Source organism: Lepisosteus oculatus, chromosome 20 (assembly GCF_040954835.1).
Source record: "Lepisosteus oculatus isolate fLepOcu1 chromosome 20, fLepOcu1.hap2, whole genome shotgun sequence".
Taxonomy (NCBI): Eukaryota; Metazoa; Chordata; class Actinopteri; order Semionotiformes; family Lepisosteidae; genus Lepisosteus; species Lepisosteus oculatus.
In genome coordinates, this window is record NC_090715.1 from 2,388,792 (window position 1) to 2,412,474 (window position 23,683).

Genomic DNA, 23,683 nt, shown 5'->3' on the forward strand with positions numbered 1-23,683 from the left:
CATGCTCTTCCATTAAATAATCTACCAGGAAGGTTAATAAACTGCTCAAAGTAGGACAAAGGGGTCTGTCATAAACATTTTTACCCACAAAAGAGAAAAGAGTGCCAAGCGAAGGCATCTGAGTTCTAGGCAGGAAAGGTTATGGGGGGCTGAACGCCAGGAGCCAGCCTCCCACCCTCCAATGGTCAGACTCACCCTTTCCTCTTCTTTTTCAAATCGAAATTTTAAAAAATACAAATAACGACTGAAGTTTACATAACGGTGAGCAATCTTTTTTTTTCTGGGTTTTCACGGAAAACAGCATGACCTTGGATATTGAATGTTTGAACACAGGTATTTTAATGAAAGCCTTGATCTGGACAAATAGTGAGTCGGGGGAGGGAGGATGGTTTGAAACAGGACAACAATGTGTTCTCTTTTTGAACCAGAAGTAAAAGATCCCCCTGGATGCACAAAATTCTCAGGATGACATCTTCACAGGACAAACTCTGATCCCAGTCCTGTCTTTTAGTCCTTAGAATTGGTTCAAAACTTTTCCGGACAGAATAATCTGCAATATGTAAAACAAGAACTGATGTAACCTTTAAGCGAGGCTAATGTGCCTCAGCACAAATTCATGCTTCTCATTTTATAGGAGTATATACTGCTATCCCCTCACTTTTGAGAGTCATGCAGCTTTGGGATATTCCTCTTATGTTGACCTTTCCAGGTCAAATGTCCATGAATTTCCAAATTTACAATTTGTAATTGAATACTAATTCATGCTTTAGTGCTGCGTACACAGTTCCACTGTAGCTCTGTCTCTCTCCACTTCTCTCCCATGTTCACCGGAAAAGTTAAATTCTCTGTGCTGACCTGCTAAGTCTCAGCCTTACCGGTACCAGCAGGGGTTATTTAATTTGATGAAAGTCCAACATTTGTTTTAGGAGCTATAAAGTTTGGGATTATCGCTGCAGCTTGTAAAGTCTGTTACAGTGCTTGAGGAATGCAGGAGTGAACTGTGTGAATTTACCTGCACAGTCCTCACATGTCAGAATGCAAGTGTTTGCGCAGTTTGGATCTTGACCAATTTGTGGAAAAACATAATCAATCACAATGGGGGATGGTGATAGAGACTAGAATCTGGTTAACAAATAATAATTCCTTCACAGGACCATTAAATAATCAAATTTGTTCCATTGCAAACTTACAAATATAAACTATTCTTAAGAACAGTGAGTATTGAGGTACTATATTATTATTATATACAGCTCAGTTCAAACATATGGAGACCTAACTGACTATTTTTACTATGAAAAAAAAAGCTTTGGGCAGCAATTTAAGCTTCATTATTCAGATACAAGGGACAAGGACATGAGATTGAACCTTTCTGAGTTCAAAGACTAGCAATAGTTCCCACAGTTATGCTGAGAAGCTATCAATGAAACTTTCTTTTTTTTCTTTACTGCTTGTTGAGAAATGAGATTGTATTTCATTAGGTTTCAACCAGATTTGCATATTTTACACCCCTTTACATGGACTGGATATTGAAGACTGAAGAAAGGGATTATAGTCCTGGCCTCAGCGCCTGTGTGACAAACTGTGTTTGTCCTGCAAATAGGCCCAGCTCTGCTCCAGCCAGTGGTCATTCTTCCTGCAAAATCTGCTTATAGATTATATTCACCGTGTGGCCTGAGACAGGTCAAAAGGTCACACCCTATGTGTGGAATTCTGGGAATGATCATCTTGAAGGCCCTCAAAACAGAATCTATCATAATTAATGCACCAGCCTGCTTCTGTCAGATGACTGCAGAAACAGGATGGAATAAAAGGACCCTTTTATAACCCCCTTTGAAAGGAGATCAAATCCATCATTTTATCTAATAATTGGGCTGAATTAGGTAAAGGCAAAGGAGGTCAGGGGTCAGTGCGCTACTTGGTGTGAGCTTGAAAAATCCAATATTTGCTTTCACAATGAAGGTTTTATAAAATGTATTTTATGATTGTTGGAATGATTAAAGGGGTGGAAGATGCCTCTAATTTCTTGTAGATGTTCAGTTTGTCCTGGCGAAAAAACAGGTTGAGCAGTCATCCCAGGTGGACCCATCCAGCTGCAGTCAACTCTGTAATAGTGGGCAGTTTCTGAAGAAAAGGAAGAAAGGCTTTAAAAATTTGCATTTGTTTTAGAAATATGTGTTATATGTGTGGAGGGGGAGTCCGAAAAAACCACGGAAAGAGATCACAGGACAGAAATTCAAAAAGTACTCAGAATTTCTTTCAGGCTGAATCTCTGCTCTCATCTGTTTGTCAGCATGGTGACTGGTGCCAACCTACTCAAGCTTGCCTGACCCATGGTGGCTCAGTGCACACACTGCAGTCTCCCCTTGCAAACAAGCTATGAGCACCAAGGAGGACCTGATACACTCTTTGTATTCAGAGTCTGGTTCTCTTGCAAGGAGATGAGGAACCTCTTCCACTCTTTCTGAGACATCTTTGTGCAAATATATGACACGTAGAGAAACAGTTTCCCAGATCATCAATTAAAACTTCAACCTGACATGTTGGATATCTTTTGGGAAAAATATCTGTCCATATGATACACTAAAACAGACAAGACTGCATTCCCTTTCTGTTATTTAGTTTTTTCCCAGAAGTTATGAAGTACTGAAAGGCAAACCTTGATCTAAGCCATCCAGCAATAAAAGTTCATTTTGATCCAGTTAAACAATTTCAGGGTTTCACTTACAACAGGTCTCTCAAACCTGTGAGGTGGTCTACTGACTGATGCCACCTGCACATATTAATATCTCTCACCGGGACACCACTGAAGCAGGAGTATGGCAGAGGAAAAAAAGCATGTCAGGGGTCAGTGCGCTACTTGGTGTGAGCTTGAAAAACCCAATATTTACTTTTCCAGTTTTTCCCAAACCTTTCCGATGAAGGTTTTATCAAATGTATTTTATGATTGTTTGAATGATTGATTGTTTCTGCTGATTACAAGATGTACAAAAACAGGTAAGGCAGCATCCATGAAGGTCCAGATCTGCTGATGGTGACTTTGTCTGATCACTGCCACATGGTATCGGCATGGAGGAGTTTTAAACTGTGGTCATAGATTCTCAAGTTTTTTCAATCAAAATGAAAAAAATAGAAAGCCTAAGATTCTAAATAAATACAATGTTGCTACTGCACAGGTAATTCGACAGTTTGGTCAAATTATACACTGAAACAAGCAGAAGAATATAAAGAGAAAGCTGCTTCAATACTTTGGTGTTAACTCTCCTGCTTGAAGAAATGGCAGTGCTGACCGAAGATCACAAGCCCCCTCACTTGTGAGGAATGAGCCAGGGAGGCAGCTGCAAAGGTGTGCAAAGCTGTGGTCAGCCAGTGAATTATTAGACACAGGAGAGCAGCGGTGTGAGATTAAAATTTGACCTCCTTCAACTTCTATTAAATAACACCATGTATTATACCCCTTCCACAAGATTACTATGCCCCTTCCACAAGATTATGGAGAGGAATATTTGTAACATATTAATAAATTATGGACAAGGGTCTGTATGGTCTAATTGCTCTGGTGATGTCACTGCTGAAATCTGTCTGCAGGGGAGAATCATTGTGCCACTCCAGTGCAGTGTTTTAAACATGCTTTTACATTTATTTTTACAATTTGGAAAAGGACACAAGCTATTAACATGATTTAAGCTTTAAACCCATGATGGGTATCAATGTCTACCATCCGCGACTTTGACGTTTCATTAACGATCCTTATCAAGGAGACACACTCACCACTCCACCCCCACCCTCCCAGGATCACATGTACTAGATAATAAAGTTGAAGAAGAACAGCTGGTGAGAAATGTGTGGTCCTTCATCTCTCAATTGCTTTTTTTTTTAAAAAAAAGGCTTGTTCCAAATTCTTCCTATCCAAGGCAAACGATACCTTTCAGTTAGCATTGTTTGAGTTTGACCTTTGTCCCTAGGGTTTATGGCTTTGCTGAGCAACCAATTAATGCATTCCATATTTCTCACCAGCGAGATCAGTTGTCCAGCCCATCAATCTCAGGCTGTACGTCAGTGACATACCGTGAAGAGAGCTGGAAAAACCTGTTACACCTTCCTGGATGAGGAGAGACTGTGAACAGCAGAACAGATCCAAAAAAGAAGTTAGTAATAAATACATGCCACTCCTTATCTAACCCAGCTGAACATGTAGAGTTCTACACTTGCCTGCTCTTTCGCTCCAATACGGATGATTTGAAAAAAGAAACAAGTCAAAAGTAGTTTTTATAAAGCATTTGTAAAATGTTTACAAAACAGCAATGTGCTGTATAACAGATGTAATATATGAAGATCACACAGTCATGGTATGGATTCTGTCATCTGTTCTAAAACTGAGAAGAATTTATTTCCAGTATGTGTACTTGGATCACTTTGGTTCTAAAAGGCAGAGAAAGAGGTAGGTGTGAAGATGCCCCACTAGAGTAGATATCCTTGTGTAGGGTCACTTGGACACACTATAAATTGGTCCCCAAATCAAATAAGAGAGCAATAAGCATTTGCTCTCTTGCCTGTAGGACAGGCTGACAGCTCTGTCCCATGTGGAACGCAGCTTGCCGCTGGCATCTAAGTGGTGCTCTTGCAATAATCTCCTTCCGAGCTGTGCCTATTTATCACAGTGGTAATGATAAGGATCTGATTTAAGGTGAACCCTGCGATGGGTCAAATCTTCACACACACGGTAATGTGATCTGCAAGAAAGTGCTGATAACCTGAAACAATATGGAGAATCCTTGTCAGATAAATAAAACAAACTGGCTGTCCAATAAAGGAAAAATAAATACACAGCTGGAGGTCTGCCGAGCAAACACAGACACAAAAAAAACCCAACATAAAGTAGAGCAAGCCGAGGAGTGATGGCTCACCACAATGATTTTCCCATTCACCCTCGAAGAACCAGGGCTCTATAAGACCTTGGCATTCTGGGAAAGGCCACAGAAGACAGCCCATTTCCAGGAGGGTCCGGAACAACAGCCCTCCCGAGCAAGTGTCTTCAAACCCAGGCACCAATCCTTTAGGCTGCAAAGACAGAGGGCGAACCGAGACACATGAGTAGAGAGCTCACTTTGACAACTGCTGCTGCTTTTGTTTTATTTATAGTGTTTCCTTCAGAAAACACATCGGCGTCAACAATGGCTTTCTAAACTAAATCTTGGGTGAAAAGGGGAATTGCCTCCAGAGCAATGGAACATTGCGGTTTTAACAGATGCATGCTTTTGTGTTTTCCACGACAAGCCATTGAGGAACGCTACTGATTAAGGACTGAATTTCCATGGGACGGTTATTCTGCCCTCATTTTTTACAAAGCCCTCTGGGATTTCCATCGCTGGCTTCTGCAGAGAGGAACTGGAAGTCTCTCCTGTGTGCGTCTATGTTAGAAAGAGCGGTTTGCATGAGGCTGTCTTTTCCAACAGGTGTCTACCATCACAGAGCATGTGACACAGCGCATCTCTGTGTGTTGCCCTCCTCAGGAACACGGACCGTCCCGTGAGGAAAAACAAAGGTCCAGTTCAGTAATTTTCATGGAAGTTTTTCTGTGCAATTAATGGGAACCACATGGCAAATGTCGTTGGCTAATGAACACACTGACAAAGAGGCTCACGAGGGGCTCTGCATGCTCGGCTTCAGTATTTATATCCAATTTGTCTTTCCGTGAAGCCTGCATGAAACACTGATCAAACCCCGGGATGCAGGAGTTCATCTGCTTGTTAAATCGCACACGTCATTAAGCTATGACATGGCCCTGCACCATCCACATTTGTCTGCTGTGGCTGGCATTGAGCTGAAAAGGAAAAGGAATTTTGATAAGACGGTGTGGCGCTTAATGCTGGGAAAAGATCACGCAGATGAAGAGCTACCAGGTGCACCCAGGGCTTAAAGGAATGTCCTTCACTGACAGGCTGGGAGAATGGAAGGTTTTTAGTCTTGACGACAGGATACTACGAGGGGACTGGATTCAGATAACTGAAATCGCCAAAGGCACTGACAAAGAGGACACAATGGAAACTACTGAGAAATGGAGGCTTTTTTTTTAAAGGAGGGGTAGTAGGAGTTTAGAACGAGCAATTTGTACCACGTTTGTACAGCTGATACCATGGCTTCTCTTGAGAATGCACTGGAGGAGATCTTTGGATCTATTAGCTGCTAGCAACTGGATGGGCCTCCACTCTCCTGTTACCTTCATTAGGTCCTTATGTTCTTAAATGTCACATTTGCACCCTCAGCTCTGAGGTCATTCTGGGTCTGAGAACTGCAGCTTGAGGCATTGGAGTTTTATCTATTAGAAATCATGAGCAGTTTTAGGTTACCATCATGTTTTGCATTTTTGAAGCCGACAAGAGTCAAAAACAAAAAAGTTTTACACTTTCCCATATACAATCAAGTTTACAAGCCTGGGGCCAGCACAGATTCACAGACAATGTTCAAATGATAATGCACAAAGTAATCTAATGTAATGCCATGATTATGCAAATCCCAGTGTAACTCATTTCCCAATACTTTAAATGGGAGGTCCTTCACTTTGCTAGGGGTGCTCTGCTGGGGAGGGGGGCATGAACTGTCTGAACTGTCAGTATGTGCACCATTCTCTACTGGTGGGGTGCTGAGATTTCAGTCTGTGTTCACTGTGATGTGCTGGCAGGGGGCAGTAAAATGTGGTTGGGGCAGTGATGTGTGTCTGTGCACAGTGCTCTGATGGGGGCCAGTGAGGTGTCTGTGTACACAGAGCTCATATGGGGGCAGTGAGGTGCCTGTCTGTTTACACAGAGCTCTGATGGGGGGAAGTGAGGTGTCTGTGTACACAGAGCTCATATGGAGGCAGTGAGGTGTCTGTGTGCACAGTGCTCTGATGGGGGGCAGTGAGGTGTCTGTGTACACAGAGCTCTGATGGGGGGAAGTGAGGTGTCTGTGTACACAGAGCTCATATGGAGGCAGTGAGGTGTCTGTGTGCACAGAGCCCTGATGGGGGGCAGTGAGGTGTCTGTGTGCACAGTGCTCTAATGGGGGGCAGTGCGGTGTCTGTGTGCACAGAGCTCTGATGGGGGGCAGTGAGGTGTCTGTGTACACAGTGCTCTGATGGGGGGCAGTGAGGTGTCTGTGTACACAGAGCCCTGATGGGGGGCAGTGAGGTGTCTGTGTACACAGAGCCCTGATGGGGGGCAGTGAGGTGTCTGTGTGCACAGAGCCCTGATGGGGGGCAGTGAGGTGTCTGTGTGCACAGTGCTCTGATGGGGGGCAGTGCGGTGTCTGTGTGCACAGAGCTCTGATGGGGGGCAGTGCGGTGTCTGTGTGCACAGTGCTCTGATGGAGGGCAGTGAGGTGTCTGTGTACACAGTGCTCTGATGGGGGGCAGTGATGTGTGTCTGTGCACAGTGCTCTGATGGGGGGCAGTGAGGTGTCTGTGTGCACAGTGCTCTGATGAGGGTCAGTGATGTGTCTGTGTGCACAGAGCTCTGATGGGGGGCAGTGAGGTGTCTGTGTGCACAGAGCCCTGATGGGGGGCATTGAGGTGTCTGTATACACAGAGCTCTGATGGGGGGCAGTGAGGAGTCAGTGTGAGTGAGCTGTGCTGTGCTGTGTGCGGGGTATCCCCGGAGCGCCTGGGAGCTAGTGGCTGCGCGCAGTTTTTCAAACCTCCCTTTCTTATGACAGAGCCAGTCCCTCCTCCCTCCTCACACCCTCCAGCCTCTGCTCCGGCCCTTCCTCCCAGCCGTGTCTCCTCCTCCAGGCTGGGCGTCTGCACTCCCTCCAGCCCGTCTCACCACAGCCAGGTCAGCTGTGGCAGCTGGGAGACCGGGACCGGAGAGTCTGGGTGGTCAGAGAAGGAGGAGAAACCACAGGAAAGAGAAGGGAAAAGAGATAAAGAGAAAGAGGAGCTGGCCAGGCAGGTGGCTATCAGCCATTATGTACTCTTCTATGCCTACTTCTAAACAAACCATTTCACCTATATATGTGTAGTATGTAACATACTTCTGAATCTCTAAACCTACTACATAATATTTTAAAATCCACACATCCCCATCTGCTCTTTTCATGACACATTGCTGAGTTCCCAGTCAAATTATTAGGTGTCTCTTGCTGAAATAACTTTGAAAAACTCGTGTTCTGCAGTCACCTTACTTTGATCTTCTGCTTCCCAGGACTGAAAAAGCGATGCCCAGATGAAACAACCACCGGGATTGTTCCGATTTTCTTGATTGGGTCTTCTCGAGTTATTAATCATGTCGTTCAAGGGATTTTAAGAGCCAAAGACTCTCTCCCCTAGCCCTCCTCTTTCTGTCGCCCTCTTGTCTCTCGCTAGTGTCTGCAGCTGTATTTTTAATCGAGGGAAGGGTCCATAGAAAAATCGGGATTTCTTTCAGAGCTGTACATTCTTAAGCTCCAGTCTGTTCTCATGGATCACTGGTTAACTTAGAAATACAGCCAGCACAAAAGCAGCAGCTGACATGTGGAGCTGGATGGTAATAATGGCCGTTTATAAGCCCAATCAATCACATTTAGTGGACATCTCCATTTTTTGTCTGTGAAAAGGTATAAATAATAATAATAATAAAAAAGCGAAGACGTGCGGTGGCCCCGGTCTACAAACTGGCTCGGTAAATATTTTAACTGCTTATTAAGATTTGGAGCGGACGACAATGGGAGCATCTGTCCTCCTCATACCCGGCTGAAAGGGAAAACCCAGATGGTTCTTAGAATCTAACAGTAATAAACACTCAGCCGGCGAAACAAAGTAGGTTTCGATTGTGCAACCCTGTCTGTGTGGAAATTGATTTGGAGTCCTGAGCGCCGCGTCTTCCGTGCGGCGAAGTTTATTTAAAGACAGAATTCTTAGGACAACTCGTAAAATGCGCAATGAATACCACAGTTTGTTTATCTCTAGGAGGGTCACATATTTCAGTGCCTTCTCTTTTCCCTCGTTTTATGAGTCTCAATAACTTGCAGCGAAAATCTTAAAGACACGCAACGCCGCCGGGGAAAGAAGTTTTTCTTTTACCTCTCCGGCGTATTTATTTTGGCAGTTAGATGATATGATGGACGCATTTCGTTAGTGCTTAATTTAACCATTCAGCTTTTAGAGAAGATGCCGATATAAAGGACAATGTGCCGTAAACTTTTTTTTTTACAAAGGACCTATCCACTGTGTCTCTGTCTTTACATATTACGTCCTGAGATAACGGTGTCTTTTTAAATGGAGTGCTGGGATCATCGAGAATCTGAATTTATTATAAAAGTGCACTGAACATGGCTTTTGACAAGATAATACGGAAAAGGTTTACGGCTTTTATTCTTTCCTAATCCTTCGCTCTTTTATCCTGTTGAGTTTTTATGGGCTCTGTAGCTCCTGGGAAGAAACAGGGCACATAACCCTCATAAAAACCAATCCCGTGGCATTCGTGCAGCTCTCCAGCGGTAAAGTGGACAGTTTTCCTATCAGGAAAACTAGTTTTCCTATCAGCCATGTTAAAGATGTAAACGGATGAAGAAATCAGGCAAAAAGAATTTAGAAAGAGTCTGAGAAAGACAAAGTTTTTGCGGTATTTGATGTAATATTGCGCATGGATCATCCAGTGACGTTTTCTGATTTCTTTAGCTATTTACATAAAATTGATATTTTGTTACACGTTTGAAAATCCGCAGTCAGTCCTCTAAGATGGTTTTCCGAAGTTTTTAAACCTTGTCTTTTTCTATAGAATATTTTATCTTCTTTATAAACTAGTTCGATTTACAGCCACGGTTAGGACGATATCTGTGGGGAAACGGCAGAAAGTCTCTAAGTTACAGCAATAGGCTGTGGCCTTGTACAGCGGTGAACTGACCAAAACTTTTCTGGTTCCTCTCCTGAAAACGAATGAATGAAGCCCTTCCCACAATCAAATCACGCTCATGCACGACTGCTGTGGTCTCCTCACTTTAAAGCCAAGTATTTAGGATGTTTCTGCGCCGCTCCAATCCACAGGCAAGGCAGTTTTCAAGAAACGAAATTTATTCTCAAGGAAAACTCCTTGACAAAAATGCTGCAAGTTGCATTTTAATGTGGTGATAGCATCAAGTCACAGGAGCGGTATTCCAAAAAGTTTTGTCTCCGATACTAAACAACACATCTCTTTCTTGTTCTAAATTATTTGATTAAAAATAAAACAAATGCACGGTAAATCGTGTTACGTTCTGTGAGAAGGCTGTGTGTTTCACAGAACTTCATTAAACTGAAATCTTGAATTGGAATAAAAATCACATTTCATAAATTCTCACATATTGACCTCGGAAAAACATGCTAGAAATGTCTATATCATTGCAACGGTAGATAAATCACGCAGTGTTGAAATGTGTTACCAAGCAAAACAGAAATGCCCTTTGACAGAATATCTGTACTGGGTGCTACACTTTGTTCTGATTACAATAATATGGTTTTATGGCACAGTAGTTCTATTGTGACCAGAATAATTCTGCGGGTGCACAGTAACGCATTTATGAGAACTGGTCAAATCCACAGCGCTAACAGTGCAGGGAATTCCACTATTCTTTGTCTTTTCGTGTTCATGTGAAGACAGCATAGATCACTGTGTGCAATTTGCTCATGATATAGCACGCATAAAACAAGACAGAGAAACGTAATCCCGGAATATACTTTTTTAAATGACAAATTATTTCTTCTTGGTTTTTTTTTAAAACCGCGGCAACAGTACTTTGGATTTACTGCTATGAAAGTGGAATTTCAGTCGTAAATAAAGTACAGCAGTTTTTTTTTTATAAATGTCGTTTCTCGACATCGTGTGGGGATAGGCGGTGAACACCCGGAACTCTCTTACAGAACCTCTCTTCACTAGAGCCACAGACAGCCTGGTCCTGCCAGACTCTCGGCAGCCACATCGCAACCTCCACGGTGGCTCCGCAGTCCGGCCAGACCGTAGAACAAGACCGGCATACAACACAGCACAGTCCATATAGTACTGCATAAACATATCAGAATATCCCAGTGTCGCTGTCGTATTTAATTTTATTATTTCATCCTAACATAAAACATGAGTGTAAGGTTACGCGTCTGGAAAAGTAATGGGACTCTGGCCAATTATTTAGCTATACATTAGGAAAGCTAGTAATAAATTAACAAAACAATCTGTCAAAAGAACAGGGGTCTGGCAGGAATCATAAGAAAGCTTTAAATACGTTTCACTAAAGATAGAACAAAATAATACTATTAGAGAAACTCATTGCTTTAGCTACAAACACATTGCAGGTGAAGCAGGTGAGTCCAGATATCTCAATTAACGAGAGAGTGTATAAAATGAATTTTGCCTTTCATTTTTACTTTTGAACATAGGGAAGTGTTTGTGGGCCTGGAGGTGATTCTCTTCCCTCCGGACCAGATTTTGGAAACTGATGTGCTGTCCTGTGATTGAGATGTTATACTGAAGTCCTGACTACTTGCTCATTAATGACCATGACACTGTTGATAAGAGTAGGGGTGGCATCTTGGCTGAGTCATTTGCACAGTGTGGCACCACCAGTACCTCTTCAACACAACTGGTGAAGCAGTTTGTCACATCTTCACCTAATCTGTGGGGTTATAGGTCACTCAGATGTGTTCTACACTTCAGTGCTGATTATGTGAATTGCTTTTGGGGGTCCTTTAAATGAAAATGCAGAGAAGTGTTATTAATGATTAACACTTGCACCCTTTCTGTCCTTCATTCAGCTATTATTTGTAATATTGTCCAAGACAGATAAATATATATCATATGTAATAGGTTTATTCCATGCTGAAAAGAGAAGAAAGAAAACACAACATTTTGGCCTTTTCAGCATGGAATAAACCTATTACTTGCTCCTTTGCAGCCTATGCATGCTGACGCAGCTCCCCACCTGAACATATATTATAGTTTGCAAGTGAGCCGCACAGTCCACCTGTTGGAGACACATGGCTAATTTCCATATCGGTGGGTGTTGAGGGGAGTGTGCGCCGTTATTACACACAGACAATCCAGTTAGCACACAGAACCTCAGATGGATGTGGAAGTTATCCATTAGTCATCCAAATTGATGGGCTCTATCCTTTGTCTCTGCGGCGGCCGTCGCGGTAGAGCATGATACACATTCATAGGAGAATCTGGTAATGAGACGCAGCTGTGCTGTCCTGATAAGTGCCCCGAGGTTCTGAAGTGCTGAGCTCAAACCTCCCCTCAACCAGAGGTTCATCATCTGCACCACGAATGTCATGGTTACGTTCAAAGAGCTGGCACCAGGCAGCGGCGACTGGCAAGTGTGACTCCTGTGCGTCCCTGTCCCCAAAGTTTCTCTGAATGTGCAGAAGCAGGAAGAAGGAAGGCAGGGGATCCTGTAAGGGGCAGTGCTGGGTATCTACAGTATCACTAAACCTGCACCTGTGTGGCCACACTCACTGGGCCACCGAACCCCACACATTGCTGCTCTGCCTTTCGGGTCCATCTTTACCTCCAGCTCTGGCCGCTGGGACTGGGTAGAGAGTCCCAGTCCTCAGCTTACAGCCGAGCTGGGAGGAGAGCAAGTCTACAGCGACTGTTCCTAATTCCTGGGGAATTGAGCAGCTTTTGTGGAGTGGTATTGGTGAGTGATACTGCTGCCCAGACTGGATAAGCCTTGTATAAACACCGGGAGGGGAGTGCAATCCCTGCCTGACTGTCGTGTTCTCCAGTCCTCTCTTACTACCACCCCAGCTGGCCCAGACGTTCCAGTTTCCTCAGCCTCCGCACCGCTTGAGCCTGTCTGACAATGGGACCCCAGATTGTGGAAAACTGGGTGACCACCCTCTCACCCGGGCCCAGCAGTTTAATTATCCCCATGGCTACACTAGCCAGGTTATTACACTGAATGTAGAGCAGTAGTCGTGTACCAGGTGCACAAGCACGCGTTGAAGAACAAAGCCAGCATCACTCCTCTGAGTGACTTCACTGCTCTGACTCGAACATGCTGGAGAAGGAAGTCTTTTAAGGCCAGACAGCATATTGAGGACACAGGGAAGGCAGGGGTTGTAGCCTGGATGATATTACATTTTTGCTTTATTCAGGTAGGTTATGCAGAGCAACACAGTTGGAGAGGAAGAAATTAGCACTGGAAATCGCATGTTAAGGTTGGATGTGCAGCTATAGAGTACTGTAAAGGGGCAGATGCAGAACAGGAGGAATGTGAAAGTCAGGAGAGTGCATGTGTGTGTGTGCGTCTGTGCGTGTGTGGCGATTTCAGCTCGTGCTCCTGTAGCCGAGGTCTCTCGCTGTCCTGACTCACGGTTTCTCCGCCTGCTCGCGCACTACATTTCAAGATGACATCTGGAAGTAAGAGGGTGCGAACAATGAGTCATCAATTGAAAAAAAACCCCAAGAAAACAAAGCATGAAATACATCTTTCGTGGCTCCAGTTTCAACAACAAATACCCCGGGCTCAGCCACGGAGTGCTCTAATTACAGGTGTTGGGAAACGTGGGACTCAGCTTATGGTTCTGCTGTTGCATTTCTGCCAGACACCCAGGGAACAGCTGACAGCCCTTCATACAGGGGCTGTATCAGCTCACCACAGCTAATGCAGTGCTGCCAGCAATTACAGTATGAAAAGAGAAGAGCAGACGTTGTTCTGTAATGTCACTTTCTGAGATGGAGTCAAATTCTGTACTTATTTTTTTACTTAGTAAGGATTTCTGTCTGCCAATCGTAGAAATCTGTCTCTGGCCTTGCTTGAGTGAATTTTAAACACCTGTTTTTAAATGGGACATCTCAGGAATAGCTGAAAGACGGGGATGTTATCATAGGGAATAGCCACTGGGCCATCAGTAGAAGCATTTTGGTAATGGTCACTCAAGCAATGGTAATCCTGGTAATCACACAGGGTGACCTGAGCCGGTCTCAGACTATAAAACTCTCTGTAACACTGCTGTAAATTAAATCACTGTGGGGGATACACCATGTATTCTCTGGAAATGGCCATTTTTACCTCACTTAAATTCCTCCCAAACCACACTGGACTGCGCTGTGACTTCTTGCATCCCGCCACAACAAATATAATTGCAGTAGACAAATGCAAAAAAAAAATCCCTGTCTTTCTTTTCATATTTAAGGATTTCCTTAAATCCTTTCAACATCTAAAATCTTCTTTCTCACCCTACAGTTTCACAATTTGGTAAATTAGCAAACGTCACTGTTCACAACCATCCCTTGATTTGGAGTGTTGGCCTCCATGTCCAGTTGACTTGATGTGTGATAAATGCAGGCAGGTAATAGGCTGTGACAGGCTATTAATGATGGTATCGCGATAGCTAATGGTGCTTCTGGAACACTTCAGACCTCCAGAGCTCACACAACACGCCTCAGTATGGGGGGTCTAACCAGAGTGAAGGCAGGAGTCCCCCCATAGCTAGACTAGGACAGTCACCAGGTGGGGTTTTTAAATAAAGACGTATCGGCGGAGACTCGGGAATCAGAATGCAACAGGTTGACAGGTCCAGACTTCAAAGAAAACTCTTGGCTTGCCTCTGATCCCATCATCGCTGCACTGCTAAAGCCTTTTCAAGATGAAGAGAGACAGATGCTCGGTTTATCTTGCTTCTTCTGCTGGCGCCATTAAAATACATCATAGTTTCAGCAGGGCTGAAGTTTTACTGGCTATCTGCAGACAGATCCCTGTGCCCTCCATTTGTAAAACAGATTTGTCAAACAGCTGTGGCCAGGGCTGGAATAATTTGATTAATGCAAACAGGAGAAAAAGAAACCACATGACACGATACAAATCTTGCTGACGTACATTTAAAATAAAGGGGTACTTAAATCGAACCACAGTTTTTTTTTTTTGCCGGCTTGAATCTCGGGAGTAAAATTGCTAAAGCGCAGAAGTCCAAATTGCTAAAGATTTTACCAAAAGTAAAATCTGGTCAAAGTCCTGTTTTATTTTCTCCTTTAATTGTGGATAGAATAGGCTGCGTGTGGCATGACAAACAGTAAAAAACACCCTGTACTTCATTCCAAATTCTGGGGATAATTGTTCACATTTCTCTGTGGCATTTTTAAAATAGAAGAAGAGCAGGTGAACTTGAGAGAGGGCTACTGCTCACAAAGACTCACTGCCTGGGTGTCTAGCAGCTAGCCAAGTGTGTTGTCAGTGTTATTAATGTAACAGTGCCATATGCAGGCCATGACATCCTTCTGCGCCAAACACATATTTTAACCTCTCTTGTTCCTCTTCAACAAATAAGCTTGTTTTGAAAATGATTTCCAGGGCGCTGTCTGTTTCCATAGAGATGACATTAAATGAAAAGGACAAGAAAATATAAGGGGTGATAAACAGCATGGTCTTGGATGACACACTTGAGTTCCAAGCTTGTGTTCACACCAGGCATACATGCCAAGATTTTTTTATGAAAGGCCAAATTAAAATGTATCTCTACCAGCCGTAACTGACAAGGTATTCTGGAGCGAGCTGTTAGCATAATGTCCCATATATTTATTGTCATTTTTCGAGGGATGACAAAGGCCTTGTGGCGCAGTAAATCATGTCATTAAAACTGCCTTCAAAAATGAGGGCTGGCCCAATGAACTGTAGGGGAAGAGATGATCGCTGTCTTTCCTCAGGGGTATTTGTGGCAACAGTGGACTTTAACAACCCTGTCAAACTGTAATAGTCACTCTTTACATTCTGCGTGTTTCGAAGGGTGAAATACGTGGCCCACGGACTAATAAATAAAGACAAAAACTCAACACCACTAATTTTCTTTGAACACAAAGGCTTTGTTCTAGGGAATCCACAGACAGGAATGACAGGGATGGAAAAATAACCTTTATTTAACTGAATTGATTGAGACGGGTAATTAGATGGTTTCATTCATTTTTTCTTTTCTGCACTTTTTTTTTGCTCGGCTCTCGTTCCCTTCGAATTTATCTCCTGCTAAACTTAACCCACCTCCTTCCCCAAAAGCCATCCTCAAAGCCTTCGAGGATTTAAAGTCAGGTTACCAGCCAGAGAATCACTATCCCTATTCTGTCGACTTTACAGTCTGAAAAGTATTTAGCACTGGGTTGGGTTTGCTAACACTCACCATCGTTTTGGGCATTATGATGCCCTTCTAAAACGAAATAACTTTTAGTTTATTAAGACCAGCAATCTAAAAGTAAACGTCTGGCTGTCAGTATCCTAATAAACATCCTTCCCTGACAAGCTAGCTGAAAAGTAGGTTCATGCCACATGTAACCCCACCTGCAGTAATTCTTCCCTCTGTGGGTGTGCCTGGAATCTGAACAACCAGTGAACACTGGGAGTTCAGTTTTTAACTTTAGCTGGGCACCAAGACAGAATAATCCCAAACTGCTCTCACACTCCCAGCAAGGCAAACCAGAAACGTAGCGAGTTTCCGTATTGGTCTTCTCTGGGGCGAGAGGGTGACTTGAAACATTTTCAGAGCCCCATTTACAAAACAAAGCAGTGCCTGTGTGCTTCCAGGTAACAGCTCTAACTGCAGCCAGTGCTTGCAGAAGGCCATCATTACTGCAGTGCCCTGTGGAATGTCTTTATAAGGTACGGCTTTCTTCCCCTGAGACCCCCTGCTGGCTGCAGCCTCTGCAGCTCCCTCCTTAAACACTGGTGAGCCCCCCAAACAGCCATGCACACCCACTTCTCTGCCTCGCCTAGCCCCCTGATCACAGAGCCAAGCTGTTTCCTGCACTGGCACCAGCAGGGCAGATAAGGCAGCCCTGCAGCTTGCACCCCAGATAAGAGAGCACTGCAACTCCACTGCTGCACCCAGGGTAAATCCTGTGCCATTTGTATTATATTTGCATAGATTCAAAACCCACATGCAACTTTCAGACTGTTGTGCTGCATAACTGCTATAGAAGTTCAATTTCATAACAGTCTTAAAATCAGGGAATCCAGTTAATTACGACAATCAGGTCTGCATGAAAGGTTCTGATGTGCTGTGCTTTTCTTATCCGCTGAGCATCATTTTTGCTTTCAGTAGGTTTTTGCCGATTGATTTGCACAAAGTCCATAAAAAGGCAACAGAAAGTTTAGAAAAAAAAAGATCAACAGGGGTTTATTAACACTTAAGATCACTGACAGCAGTTATTCGGTCTCAGTGTGGTAGCCAGCAGTGCTTAAATAAATTATAACGCCAAGTGTCCTCGTGAGAAGCCCGAGAGAAAAGAGAAGAATTTTTCCCTGCACCAGTTAGCTGAAAATCCATGCTGTGATAATGACCGTCCTGTACCAGTCAGGGTGTGCTCAAAACAGGAAAACACTGTCACCCTTGGTAGAATTTGCTCTAAAGACTCTTAAAGTCATTTGTGTGAGTCCTGAAGGCATCTCTGGAACCCCAGTGAACACTAGGAGTGATGGACTAAGTGTGGCCGCTTGGTGTGTATTCTTCAGAGATTCTGCTAATTATACAGAGGGGACAATCAAGCTATTATGTGCCCGAAAAATGCTGAAGTATTGGCCATTCTCTGGACCAGCATAAGAGGCAAATCACCCCCCACACCACCACACACCTTTTTTATATAATTACCATTTTTATTGGATTTTTATTTTCCACTAACAAAAGGACCATCTGCTGCTCGCAATGCTCCACAAGAACTCTCAGATCAGCTGTCAAACAATATTCTGCAAAGGATCAAAGCGCTCCGGTTCATAGCTGGGCCTTCTCTGCCTCTTCCTTTATGGCTGTTTCAAAAAGAAATTCCTGGAATGGATTTTGTTCAAGTAGTGTTACAAGTGAAGCTTTTTACATATTTCACTGAATTACTCAATCTGTTCCTTCTTTTATGTCATGGATAAGCACCGAATGGAAAATTGTCCTGCAGTTATATTTTTTTATACAGAACAATTAAAAAAATCTTGTTGCCCCAGAAAGGTACTTCGGAGTTTATTTAGCTGATGCTGTACGTAATGTGGATAGCTGCACAGCTGATAAATCTGAGAACATGGGGCGCATTCTCTACTGTAAGCAACCTGCAGTCAAATAGCATTGGTAGATTGTCTACTTTTGCAGCATTTCAGGAGTTTGTATTTTTTACTTCTGAAAACAATGCTCAACACTAGTGTAAATGTTTTGCACTTGGCACATGACCTTTTCATATCCTACAAAAGAAACTGCGATTGAAGAGATTGAGCTGTATGTTCTGAGTTTCCTTAAGAATATACACCTTAATTCAAGCATTGCGAGGTTAATCAGGTAGGAATGACGGCCGCATCTGTTTGCAATAAGAGCAGCTTTCTCTGAGGCTGCGAAGCGCTTCAACACTTTCATATTCTAATGATGTCTGCTTTTCATCCAATCAAAGCACTTGCAATACAGATTGTTCGCAAGAAAAAAGAAAATGTCCCCGGCTAACAGTTTGTTGGCAGCCCCTGTCTCCCTGGCTGACTGGGAGCCGTGTGTCTGGACTGTGTCAGAGGTGTGGTCTTGGGGTTTCATTGTGTCCCACTGCCACAATAAAATTTTCCTGCCTTGCTAATTTCATCACATTTTTGGGAGACATTGAAAGACAAATCCCTGATATTTTCAAGAGGAGAAGAAATGCTCAAACTACCTGCACTGCCTTTTAACTGCGAATCCTGCAGGACATCTGTGACATGTAGCCCTTTCACTCTGCTGTGAATGTGTCAACTTTTTTCAGCATTAGGATAAAAACAAGTTACACGGCTGACAGCACTTTCATGAACAGCATCCCTAGTGCCTTGTCTACACCCTGCACTGGGAAGATCTGAGCAGATTTGTAAGGACTGGTCGCTTTTTTCCTTTTGCATTTTAAACAATTGAGTTTGCTCAGTCAATGTGAAAAAAAACCGTAATGCATTACTGGATATTTTTATGGAACAAAATGTATATGTTTTGAACATTTGAAAGGAGATGATAAAATGCCTTTACATAGCCATGCCATTGAATCATTCCAAGTTTATTGTGTACTGCAGGAATTTCATAAGTTTAATGGATGGTAGTGTTTAGATCACTCACATTTTTTCAGCATTAAAACTAACCACTTTACAACACAATCAACGTGCCAAGGTCTCCTTTTCAAAGTTTTAACTTGCCCAGATTTCATTTTTCTAAAGTTACAGTTTAATTACACATTTGCCTGCACAACTGCTTAATATCGTTCGATATTTATTACCACATTCTTCATACATGAATAGAAGGACTTTTATTATTAAACAATGATTTAAATTTTGCATTTGTCCAGAATATCCCCATTAACAAGTAGAATCTGATTGCTTTGTCAAATCATAATATGGATCATTTAAAAAAACTTTATAACAAATAGAACAGGATAAACAATTCATTAAGTGGATATCTGCCTAATGTTGTAATTGAAAAAAGTAGAGTCATTCCTTTTGGCAGACTGAAGATTTAGGACTTCCTGAAATGCAGCAGGAAACCCAGCATGGTCCATCCAGCCACAGTGAAGTGGCACTTTGTCGCCCTGCAGGACAGGAACTCAGTTGTGTGATGTTCTGTCAGCACAGGTGTGATCCTAACAGCATGGCCATTCCTGGGCCAGAGACAAACCCAGTGCCCTCTAAAAAACAAGTGAACTGGCCTACCGGGGAATCCCAGCTTTCTGAATTTTCAAAGTGGAAATGGACGGATGTTTCACACTTTTCCTGCCAGGACGACAGACTTTCAGAGAACACATCTCAGAGAACACTCTTTCCAGGGATCCTAAGGCAGGGGTATCAAGTGGCTCATTTCAATAGGTCTCCCCACAGCAGGAAGCAGCTGAACAAAGTTCCTGTTAGCTGGGCTCTGAGTCCTGTTCGGACTCCCACTAATTGGGTTTGACTGCATTTTATTAGGAAAACAAGAAACGGAGCTAGACTGAAACTGTGTCGACGTTGCAAGACCGGGTGGCACTAAAAAAGAAAGGTCTTATTAAAAAAAAACAGAAACAGCAGCCATGACTTTTCTCCTGGTTGGCTGCTGGTGGTTGATTCTCAGTCACCCCTGGTGGTCTCTGGCAATTTCCCAGTCAACAGGAATATACATTGAAAAGCCACACAGAGCACAGCACACCCTGACACTTATTGAAGCCGGTAATCAGGGCTCGTATAGTGGACAAGACATAATTCACACTGAAAGTGTTCTTTGCACACACTGAAAAAACAAGAGAGAGCTTAAACAGAGCACCGACTCTCTTCCTCCACAAAAGAAAATCATTAATGCATTTTCTTAATATAATTAAATTCATCATGAAATGCAGAATATATGTTGCTCCAGTTCTGTTCAGGTATTACTGACTCAGGTATTGGGATGTGTTCCTTAATGGCCTACAATAGCAATTCTGAGAGATCAATGTAAACCACAGGACTCACTGGTCATTATTTACTTATGCACAGCTTTGCAGACGTTTAACCAGCAAAAACAGTGAACACCAAGACAGAACGACATCTTCTCCTCTGCCCCATATTTTGTTCTGCATGCAAGAGGCATTACAAATGTAAACAAAAAGCTCATTAAGAAAAATTAAAAGCTATTTCCCACATTAATAACGAGAAATGCTAATGCTTTTTTTTCCTTTTGACCACACTCGGCCTCATATGAGGTTACAAAGGGGATCCTTGTAAATTTTATTGTAGCCGTGTCAAAAAGACTCCCATCGAAGATGCAGTAAATATCCTAACAAGGCCTGGAAGCCAGGTCATTCGGGCCTGCTTTAGGCACAGAACTAAGGCAGCCTGTTTCTAGTTAGACAGTCATTAAAGAGATCTTACAGCCACAGCAAATGGTTTCCTGTCCTGAGTGCTTAACTCTTGTAGTAGGAAATGTCCTAAGCCATAAAGGGTAAACCAAACTTCCTGAACATTTTACATTTACCGTTGGGGATGTGCTGCATGTTCCGATCATTCACGGTGGGCAATCAAATGAGGCCCTGCTTGACCTGCACATGGTGCTGACCATTTAAACAGGTGGCGTCCATTAAGTTGGTGCGGCTTCGGGCCGGCAGCAGAAAGGGGAAGCAACTTTTCAATTTGTTCGGAAAGCCCTGAAGTCCCCCTCTCGGGAGGACCTACACGAAACAGCAGCGAGTAACGAGATGGGAGCCCAGGCCCTGCGTGACGGGGGGTGTGGGGGGGGTCTGCGTGTGTGAAAGACCGCGTGCCGGAGGGAATGCATGCTCACGCCGCACTTCTGTTGTGAGTCTGATGGTTTCTTCCCTAAAAGAGAAGAAAACTGAAATTGGGGGCTAACTAGAAACTTCTCAAAGCTAATCGGCTGCCACTTCCTGCACAGTACAGATGCCAGTATGCCTGTTTTCTCACTTTTGAGATCTCTTTTAACTGGAATGCCCGGCAAGGAGAAAAATGTTTCCTGTTTTTCTTTCTGTGCATTACAGATTTTGGTCATTTTTAATATATTTCTATTTTTAGACACCCATGCACTGACAGACAAACTGTTCTAATGGCTGTCTGTTTGTGTCCGCTGAGGGGCGACATTACAAGATTGATCAGCCAGCTGCGCTCCCAAATTTGTGCTAATTTTAACAATAGGTGCCAGTTAATCAGCGCTGTGGTGAAGAACTAATTAAGATCTATAATGTGTCCAATGCAGGACAAGATGAAAAATGCAGGACAAAACAGGAAACGTTTATCAGAAACTGTCTGCGTGTGTATTATTCACATTATAGCTAATAAATTTACTCGCACTGTAAAATACTTATATTACATCCAGGGAGCACTGCATGCCCCAAAGTAAGACGTACTACTTTGTTGATATCATTGATAGTTTAAAAAGGAAAAGAATAATATCTGAACAATCTTGTGTAAAATGCATGAATTCGACTGGAAACAGTTACTTTGTTCATATTTGCAAAACTATGTTTCCAGGGACACAGGCAAACACAGAGGGCTTATGTTCCAGCCTTGCATCTTCGATTACACAAGGTGATGGGCAAACTGAGTTGCCGAGGTTAAAGAAATAAAACTAACTCGTTCAGGGACCTGGACTGTTATATGTTCTGCTGGTTAACTGAACCGATGACTGTCATCTCAGAAATCATTATGCAGCAGTTTTCTGTCTCCCACTGCTGGCTTCAACATTTCCAAGGAAACAAATTGAAAAAAATTGTGAACTGAATGTCTCACCTGCTTAGACATTCCTCGGGTGTCCTGCCAGCTCACTGTTTGTTTCACATACTAGTTAGAGATATGGAATTACTGAAATGTGTCATCTGGTTCATAAGCAGAAAAAAAGAGACGAGCATTGCAGTCTGCACAGGTCATGTATTAGTCACAGCGATGTGAGTTTAGGTTAATGGAAATATGATTTTCGCTCAAGGCACTTTTATGATTTTGAGGTTTGTTAGTCTTTTGTAGTCTGCATGCCTAAAGCAAAACGAGATGACATGAAGTCATGAAATATTATATTAAAACTGCAACAGAGTTGAGCAATTTCCTTAAAGATGACTATTTATGACTAATGTATTTGTAAACTTTAATAAAATATAAAGATTTTGTTCAGCCACAGACTAGTGAATGTGCTCTTAAAAGGGGAAGGCTACTGTACGTTAATCCAGGTCAAAATAAGGTGAACTTCAAAGTTTCTTTCCAGGACATACAGCAGATAACAAGATAAGTCTAAATGAAATAAAATTGCAATACTAAATGTCGGCATTATAAAACCTATATTTATTAGACATATATTTTGAATTTAGGATTCAAATTCAGCTTTATGTTTGATTCAAATGCTTCTTTAAGTTTAAATTACCAATGTTATTTAAGCAAACAGGATCATACTGTGCTGTTTTTTTTAGGTCCAGAACTTTATTAGCGGAAATTTACTCAACCTGTCTAAGCTTACTTTTGAAAATCCAACCTTTTTTGGGTATTCTAACAAAAAGACATTGAATTAGATAAATTCCTAGTCAGACAGAATCTCGTGTTTGTTTTATTTTCAGGGTCTATGCAAAGCCCAACTTCTGCATTTTAATCTCCAGCTAAAACAGAAACACACTGTAACACAAAAATGTCAGCACCAATGAACTAAATGTATTTAAAAAAATGATGACACGTTTTCTAATTATTAAACCTCCAGCAAAAGTCAGCTTTCTTATCTCTTTTATGTATTAGCCACTGCAATCACAGCAACAGTAATAATAGATGATTATGTTGGCAGAGGTTTTTGCAGGAGATAGCCGTGGCTGAAAAAAACAAAATCTATGATTTTTGTGATTATTAATACTAGTTAATTTTAATAAATAAAATGTTGCATTTACAAAAAAACTTGTCAATAAATTCAGAAATAGTTTCCTCGTTGCACCAGCTGTGATCTGTGGAAAAGGGATATTTAGCCATTGGCTGAACAAACAAAGATCTGCTAGTATCTCTGCTTTTCCCAGCATCTGCATCAATCCCGGCCTGCTCTGCTCCTATTTCCCCCAGCTCCTGGGAAAACATCTCCTTAAGACCTGTGATTTTCCAGGGAGCAGTACTCAGAGCTGCAGCCAGTCGGCTTCTGTCTGCCCCTGGGGAATGTTGTCAGGAAGTGAGGGAATAAGTTAAAAATATACAAAAATTAGTAAATTCAGGATGCCATGGTAACTACTTTTCTAATTGCACCCCAGAGAGTCTGTGTTTTCACAGACTCTAAAGGCCTAATTTCATCACTAAGCAGGTAGTAAATACTGGATTTTGCTCA

General features: G+C 42.6%; 1 long non-coding RNA gene across 6 annotated transcripts in view; it reads right to left on the reverse strand.

The window, feature by feature from the left end:
* Positions 1 to 23,683, reverse strand: part of LOC107080020 (uncharacterized) — a 78,342-nt gene that overhangs the window by 21,450 nt on the left and 33,209 nt on the right. For 5 of the 6 annotated variants that reach the window (XR_011182843.1, XR_011182840.1, XR_011182842.1 and 2 more), the window contains exon 2: positions 4,905 to 5,058. The exons of the other annotated variant lie outside the window; for it this stretch is intronic. This is a non-coding gene — a long non-coding RNA (uncharacterized lncRNA). The remainder of the gene's footprint in view (positions 1 to 4,904; positions 5,059 to 23,683) is intronic. 6 annotated transcript variants of the gene reach the window in all.